Source organism: Theropithecus gelada, chromosome 8 (assembly GCF_003255815.1).
Source record: "Theropithecus gelada isolate Dixy chromosome 8, Tgel_1.0, whole genome shotgun sequence".
Taxonomy (NCBI): domain Eukaryota; kingdom Metazoa; phylum Chordata; class Mammalia; order Primates; family Cercopithecidae; genus Theropithecus; species Theropithecus gelada.
In genome coordinates this window covers 144,865,077-144,872,984 of record NC_037676.1, presented here as the reverse complement: position 1 = coordinate 144,872,984, position 7,908 = coordinate 144,865,077, and the positions used below count along the sequence as shown (strand labels likewise).

The 7,908-nt window shown below is 60.2% G+C and overlaps 1 long non-coding RNA gene across 1 annotated transcript; it reads right to left on the bottom strand.

The window, feature by feature from the left end:
- Positions 1-4,131, bottom strand: LOC112630761. Its single transcript, XR_003120932.1, has 2 exons — positions 3,845-4,131; positions 1-223 (listed from the first exon to the last, which is right to left on the bottom strand). It is a non-coding gene; the product is annotated as an uncharacterized LOC112630761 (long non-coding RNA).
- Between the last annotated feature and the right edge of the window lie 3,777 nt (positions 4,132-7,908).

The window sequence follows — 7,908 nt, the reverse complement described above, 5'->3', positions numbered from 1 at the left end:
TTTTTCAGGGCAATAAATTTTAATAAAGAGTTGTATTTTCCCCTGCAAGACCCAGAGTGAAGGCTGTCTCTTCAGCGACAGGGTTCACCGCAGCTCAGGCTCACTTCCATCATGAGCTGTCTCATGAGGACTCTCACAAACCTCTCTCTCTCTCTCTCTCTACCCCCCCGCCCCCCAGTTCCAAAAATGAAGCCACCAGCTCTCACCATACCTTGCTGTTGAACTGAATGACAGACATTATTCAAAACCCCTACCCTAAGGCTCAAGATGAGGGGAGCAGGACAGAGTTCGGGGCAGCTTCTAAGAGGGAGGAGCCCCGGCTGGGAGGCCTTAGAGGATTCTTGTGTGACGGGGGGAATACCGGGTGTCTCTGAGGCCCCTTGTGGGTGCTGAATGCTCTGGCCTCCCCAGGGCTCAGCCCAGCCCCCACTCTGTGGGACCCTGGGGCCAGGGTCTCCCTCTGGCAAGTGGTCCCAGGCCTTCTGACCACCACCTTTGCCAGTGGCCTCATCACAGTTTATTCCTAAAACCAGAGTCTGCTCCTCACTGGCCCTAAAGCCTCAACCTCCAGCGCCCCTCCCGTGCCCCGTGACCCCTTCAGCCTACACACAAGCTTTCTGTTTGTGGCGGGGTCCCTGCCCCTCACAGAGGGGCACCAATGAGGGTCACTTATGTAAGAGCAGGGCTGTGTCCACAGCTTGCAAAGGACAGAAGTTGAAAAAAACTGCTTTATTGCAGCTCAACAATTAAGTAAATAAACAGCCTTTCTGTTTATGGAACTCAATCATGGTGTTTAATTAATTGAATTGCCCTCTCCAACACATCTGCAGGGGTCATCGGCATGCTATGGGCTCCTCTTTCATTCGTATTCATGTTCTTGGGTGATACCCTGAGTCACAACTAAGAGATGGGGGCAGCCCAGAGAAGGCTGAGGTGGGGTCTCTGCACTGCTGTTCGGGACAGGCATGTGTCCCCTTACTCTCAAGGCTTCCTTGGAAGCTGACTGCACGCAGTGAGGCTGTGCCTTTCCTCAACTGTCCTTGGGGACCCTCCATGGGGCACCAGAGCCAGCGCTGCAGGTGCCTTGGAGCTGGCGGGTGCCCAGAATGGGGAAGGAGGCAGTAGTGGGATGGGAGAGGCCTGACGGAGGGGATGCTCCTGGCCTGATCCTCGCGCTGACATTGGTGCAGAGCAAGAAACCAGGAAAGGCCTGGGTGGTCCCCTGTGCTCATGGGGTGGTGGGCAGAGACCCCCTTACTTGTGAGTTGAGAGGGAGCCCCTGGCTTTCTGAGCATGTGAGTGTGTGCCCATTTCCACGAGGGGCTCCATCTGCAGTCCGTGTGTGTGCTGCTCACGTGCTCGTGTGTGGGAGCGTACATGCACACATGCACTGTGGCAATGCATACCTGCACATGCATGTGCCAGAAGCTGGAGGGACAGAGGTTCCCCTGCCCAGCCAGCCCTGCTGACCAGGAGCCTGCAGCCACCTGCCACAGTCTTCTCCAGGAACGACCCAGGGCCATTTTCCTCCAGACATTTGAGGCAACACAGACTACTCCCGCTCTGTGGAAAGGAAGCTTGAACCCTGGCAGCTCCTTTCTTTGTGCTGGTTGAGTCAACCCATCTGCCTGTCCGTCCATCCACCCATCCTCCTGTCCATCCACCCATCCCCCGTCAGTCCATCCACCCATCTGCCTGTGTGTTCAACACCATACGCCTGTCCATCTGGCACCCTGGCCCTTACTGGCTGGCCTGCTGTGACTCTCATCCACACCTGCAGCCCCACCAATCTGCTCCCCCTCTCAGGGACCCTGTCCTCCACCTCTAAAGTGGGGATGCTGGGCAAGGCGGGTATGAAGTCAGGGGGAGACTGGTTGAGAGCAAATCTCAGAAGCCCAGAGATTCCCCCTAGACAAGGCCCAGCCTGGGAGACCCTCACCCTTGATCTCTACTTGGCTTGGGCCCTTCCACAGTGGGTGTTCCATAGATACTCCCGGATGCGATCCCAATAGACCCACCCTGGCTGCTCGCCACCTGCCTTAGCTGGGCCCTGGGCTGGATCCCCCACTGTTATGTGGCTGCCACGCTGCCCAGCCCCGGTTCGCAGCCCTTAAGTGCCTCCTCCCACGATGGGCAATGCCGAGCCCCTTCCGCCTTGTGCCGTAATAAAGGGCTTACGGGGGTTTCTTATTGACTGAATTTTATTTGCTGACATTAAATGGTGCAGTGGGCTGGTGGGCCTGGCTTCCCGGTTCATAAATGGGATCAAAATGTCACTGTGATTCCATTAAAACCTTTAAAAAGGATGGTTGTGCCAGTCAGATCTAGTTTGTAAACCTGCTCCAGCTGCTGTGGGTCTCCTGAGGCCAAGATGCCCACCCTGTCCTCCCTTTTCTCCGCTGGTGCTGGCCCTCCCTCCCCACATCTCCTGCTCCACCATGAGCGTTTGGCTGAGCCAGTGTTGAAGCTGTAGACATAAATCTACAGGCCGTTTGAGTACTGAAAACCAAGCAGTGCTGAGTGGAAGAAGTCTGTCTGTCCATCCACCCATCCCCCTGTCTGTCCGTCTGTCCACCCATCCGCCTGTCCATCGTCCACCCATCCCCCTGTCCATCCGTCCACCCATCCCCCTGTCTGTCCGTCCACCCATCCGCCTGTCCGTCCGTCCACCCATCGCCCTGTCTGTCCGTCCACCCATCCCCCTGTCCGTCCATCCACCCATCCCCCTGTCTGTCCACCCATCCCCCTGTCTGTCTGTCCACCCATCCACCTGTCCATCCATCCACCCATCCCCCTGTCCATCCGTCCACCCATCCCCCTGTCTGTCCGTCCACCCATCCCCCTGTCCGTCCGTCCACCCATCCCCCTGTCTGTCCGTCCACCCATCCGCCTGTCCGTCCATCCACCCATACCCCTGTCCATCCGTCCACCCATTCCCCTGTCTGTCCACCCATCCCCCTGTCTGTCTGTCCACCCATCCACCTGTCCATCCATCCACCCATCCCCCTGTCCATCCATCCACCCATCCCCGTCTGTCTGTCTACCCATCCACCTGTCCATCCATCCACCCATCCCCCTGTCCATCCGTCCACCCATCCCCCTGTCTGTCCATCCACCCATCCCCCTGTCTGTCTGTCCACCCATCCGCATGTCCATCCATCCACCCATCCGCCTGTCCATTCGGCACCCATACGCCTGTCTCTCCATCCACCCATCTGCCTGTTCATCTGGCACCCATCCCCCTGTCCGTCTATCCACCTATTTCCCTGTCAGTCCATAAACTCATCTGCCTGTCCGTCCATCCACCCATCTGCCTGTCTGTCTATCCATCCATTCCCCTGTCCGATCATCCACCCATCTGCCTGTCCATCCATCCACCTATCCCCCTGTCTGTTCTGTTCAGACATTTGCCTGTCCAGCACCCATATGCTTGTACATCTGGCACCCTGGCTCTTACTGGCTGGCCTGCTGTGACTGCTCCCTCCTGGACCTACTGGGCCAGGTCTCCCCACTCCACAGGAAGTGGGGCCAGGCCTCTCCCTGGTGACCTCAGTACCAGAGTTCACAATGTGCTCCTTGTCAGTCTCCCCCGACTTCATAGCCGCCTTGCCCAGCATCCCCACTTTACAGGTGGAGGACAGGGTCCCTGAGAGGGGCAGCAGATTGGTGGGGCTGCAGGTGTGAATGACCCTTGGAGCGGGCCAACTGAGATCCTGGCTCCTCTGGTAATGTGTGGAGCCCTCCTCTCCTGCTGTCTGGATTTGGACTCTGCTGCCTGGGGTCCAGGTTGCGCGGGGCTCCTGCACCCTTCTTCAGGGCAGCCTGTGACAGAGGGTCTTCTCACCTCATTCCAGAGGGGGGCTGAGGCCTGGAGGAGCGGGTCCTGTGTTTGTGGGCACCCATTTCGGAGGTGGGCAGTTCTGCTTCCTAACTCACACTCATGGTCCACCCACTGCCTCCCAAGCGCCACGAGGGCCGCCGCAAGACTGAGCCCCGGAAAGTCTCTGAGGTGGAGAAAAAGCTGCGGGGCTTCAGGGTGGGCTCAGGGTCTTTCAGTCAGGAAGCCACTGCCCAGGGCCTCAGCCACATGGCCACTGGGGTCATGGCCACCACAGGACCCTTCCTGTGAAGGAACTCACCTCCCCAGACAGCCTGGACGTTTCCAGGGTCAGTGTTCTCTCCCGGCACCCCCTTGGTCCGCACTGATGTTTCCGGCGTCAGCGTTCTCTCCTGGCACCTCCTTGGTCCCCACGGACATTTCCAGGGTCAGCGTTCTCTCCCAGCACCCCCTTGGTCCGTTCTCTCCCGGCACCCCCTTGGTCCCCACGGACGTTTCCAGGGTCAGCGTTCTCTCCCGGCACCCCCTTGGTCCCCGTGGACGTTTCCGGCGTCAGCATTCTCTCCCGGCAGCCCCCTAGTCCCCACGGCCTCCAGGCTTCTCACTGTCTCCCTCCAGCTCACAGCAACCACCCACAAGGGCGCATGGGGGAAGGGTGGCAGGGGGAGGTTCTGCCCCATGCACTGTTGCCCCCCACACCTGGAAAGGGCTCCCCAAAGGTGCCCATCCCAGGACGTCCTCCCACTGTTGTTGGCACGTCAGGGGCTCTATGCTGCTCTGTGCTGACGCACAGCCCCAAACACAAAGCCCTCCTTCCACTGAGGAGGGTCTGGGTACCTGGGAGGTGAGTCAGCCTGGGGTGGTGAGTAAGTGGCCTGCGTCATGCTTCGCTAGCTGCTGGCACCTGCAGAGGAGCTGCTGTAGGAGGGCAGGGAGGGAACAAGCCCAGCCCCTCTGAGCCGAGCTGGGACTTCTCTGCTGCACAGACAGCTGGAGGAGTTGTGCTCGGCTGGGGCCCTGGTGAGCAGGGGATTTGATGTGTGTGTGTGTGTGTGTGTGTGTGTGTGCGCGCGCGCGCCCCACAGGCCTCAGACAGAGGGAGCTGGAGCCCAGAGCCAGGAAGATGATGAGAAGGGTTTCAGGCTCTACTGGGTGCTGGGCCACGGGTCCCCAGTTCTCCTGCAGCCTCCTTCCCCTCCACACTGTCCCTGCCTAATTGCGCCCCCCATCCTCTGGAGCACTGGTAGCCCCAGCACCTCCTCCCAGTCAGTGCTGTCCACGACCCTGCGGCGGGAACAGGTAGTTACACCCCAGGAACAGAGAGGAGCAGGGCCTTGCCCAAGGTCACACAGCACGCACCTCTAGGATGCTGGGTCTCTGCTGTGGACAAAGTCAGACTCCTGGTGGGGCACGGTGGCTCACACCTGTAATCCCAGCACTTTGGGAGACCACGGCAGGCAGATCACTTGAGGTCAGGAGTTCAAGACCTGCCTGGCCGACATGATGAAACCCTGTCTCTACTAAAAATACAAAAATTAGCCAGGCGTGGTGGTGGGTGCCTGTAATCCCAGCTACTTGGGAGGCTGAGGCAGGAGAATTGCTTGAATCCAGGAGACAGAGGTTGTAGTGAGCCAAGATCACACCACTGCACCCCAGCCTGGGCAATAGAGTGAAACTCTAGCTCAAGAAAAAAAAAAAAAAAAATCAGACTCTTCTGCCCAAGGTGGAGGAGCAGAGTCCTGTCCTGTCCCCCACTGCCTAGGTGGGGAGATCAAGGCTGATGCTTGCAGTCAGTCCTGGCCTCCCGACACATGGTTCCTGTGCCCGCCGGAGCCTAGGGCAGAGCTGCCTCCCTCCCCACTCTCCTCTGGCCTGTGGGGTACCAGGGATGTTGGGAGGGTGTCTTGGTCCATTTGTGCCCTAACGACAAATTCCTAGGGCTGGGTAATTTCTAAAGAGCAGAGATTTATTTCTCAAAGCTCTGGAGGCAGGAAGTCCAAGGTCTGGGCACCAGGTCTGGTCGCAGGAGGGACTTCCTGCTGCGCCCTTCCATGGCAGAAGGCAGAGGGCAGGGCAGGGCAGGGGCGCTGTGTGGAGCCTCGTAAGGGCCTTGGGCCCACAGGAGAGCAGCCTCACGGACTCATCACCTCTCAATCCTGTCATGGTGGTAACACTTGGGTTTTGGAGGGGTCACATTTGCACCTTAGCAGATGTGGAGAGGGCAAGGCCAGGTGGTGGGCTGTGGGGTGTCCCCACAACAGCCCCTTTCGCAGGGGACTCAGGACACTCCAGGGACCCCTGGCTTCACTCTGGGTGATGCTGTGCCGGTGTGTCCCGCTCTCTGGCACCTTGGCGGAGGGGTTGCTGGGCAGTGCCCTGGCCCTCGAATGTGGCTGGTGCCTACCCTACCTGAGAAATTTCATGCCCCAAAAGTCCACACCTGACACAGTAGGTTGGAGCTCAGGGACCACCACAGGCCTCCAACTCCAGACGCCCTTGTGGAGTGGCCTCTGCCTGGATGGCTCTTCCCGGTAAAAGAGCAGGCTGGAGCCACGGACCCTGGGAGGAGCCGGCCTGGGGCTGCCACAGGTATCCAACAGCATCAGTGGGTACAAATGCCCATCATGTCAGTGTCTCCTGGGACTGCCAGGGGCTGCCAGGAACTGGGCCCCGGGATGCCAGCCTCTGCACACACTCCCTCTCTGGCAGTCTGGCTGTCCCCTTCTGGCCCCACTGCCCTAGGCATACTGCTCAGCACCTGGAGCCCCTGTGTCAGCAGCAGGGCCAGGGATTAACCCTGGGGGAGCAGCTGTGACCCAGACTGCCCAGGGCTGGGCAGGAGCTGGGTAGGGGATGTGCCCGTGGACAGGAGTTGACCTTCTAGCTGTGGGCCAGCCCCGGGCAGCCAGTGGGCCAGTGGGAGGCAGAGGCCAGAGGGTGGGAGGCCATGGCAGCTCCCGGTGTCTGAGATCACTGGCTGCTGCTTAGGCAGAGGCTGGACGGCCAGGTGGGACTGTCGCCTCCTTGGTCACAGCCCCTCCCAGGATAGCCTCTCAGCTGGAGGCAGGGCTGTGCTGCCGGGTGTGGACCCCGCGGATGGGTGACTGGCACAGACCCCCTTCCACACAGACCCGGGCTTGCTGTGTTTTCTCTCGGGGGAGGAAACAGTGCCCTCTGCCGGACTCTTCAGGGATTGCAGGTGCCCCCGACCCAGAAAGCAGCTTCCTTCCGGATCAGCCCAGAAGCAGGACAGCCAGGGGCTGGGCAGGCGTGGATCTGGGCAGTGAAGGCGTGTGTGAGCCACAGGCACTGTATGACCTATGGGATGGCAGCGGAGCCAGGATCAGAGGATCCCAGAGGGCCTCTGGAAGGCAGAGTGCAGTGACCCTGCAGGAAGGTGAGATGCAAATTTCGGAGGAAAGGAGGGACGTGGAGGAAGCAAGGAAGCCCCTGGCAGGGGCTGGGGTGGGGCTTGGGGCCTCTGTGGCAGGGGCTGGAGTGGGGCCTGGGGCCTGTAGCAAGGGATCCCTGGCAGGGGCTGGGGTGGGGCCTGGGGCAGCAAGGGGCCAGCAGGGCTGGGGGAGCCGCATTTCCTTGGGGCTCCCAAAGGCTCCAGTTTCACTGGGACAGGGGCCTGGGTCCAACTCCTGGGGAGGTGGGTTATTGGGGAGAGCCCAGGAAATGCAGGGAAGGGCAGGCGTTAGAGGTTGTGCCACAGGACGGGCTAGGTGGACAGGGGCCTGGTGCCGGGCAGGGGCTCCCTGAGGCCTCATGGGGGACAGGGAGGAGGGCCTGTGCAGCCTGCTTTCTTCCTCCTCGCCTTTCTGTCCTTGTTCCCAGGGACAGCTCAGAAAAGCTCGCCTCTCCTTCCAGACCTCCAATGGCCCCCCTCCCATACCTTCTGCTGTCCCCTCCCATGGCCACCCCAGGTCCCTGTCATTGCCCAGAACACTCCACCCTCAAATCTTCCCACTTTCCTCTGGCTCCCCCCTTCCCCCAGGGAGACCTCGGTGCCCAGGCACGGACTCCTCGGTGTCAACGGGAAAGTTGTTCCTTCCTGGGCTCGCACG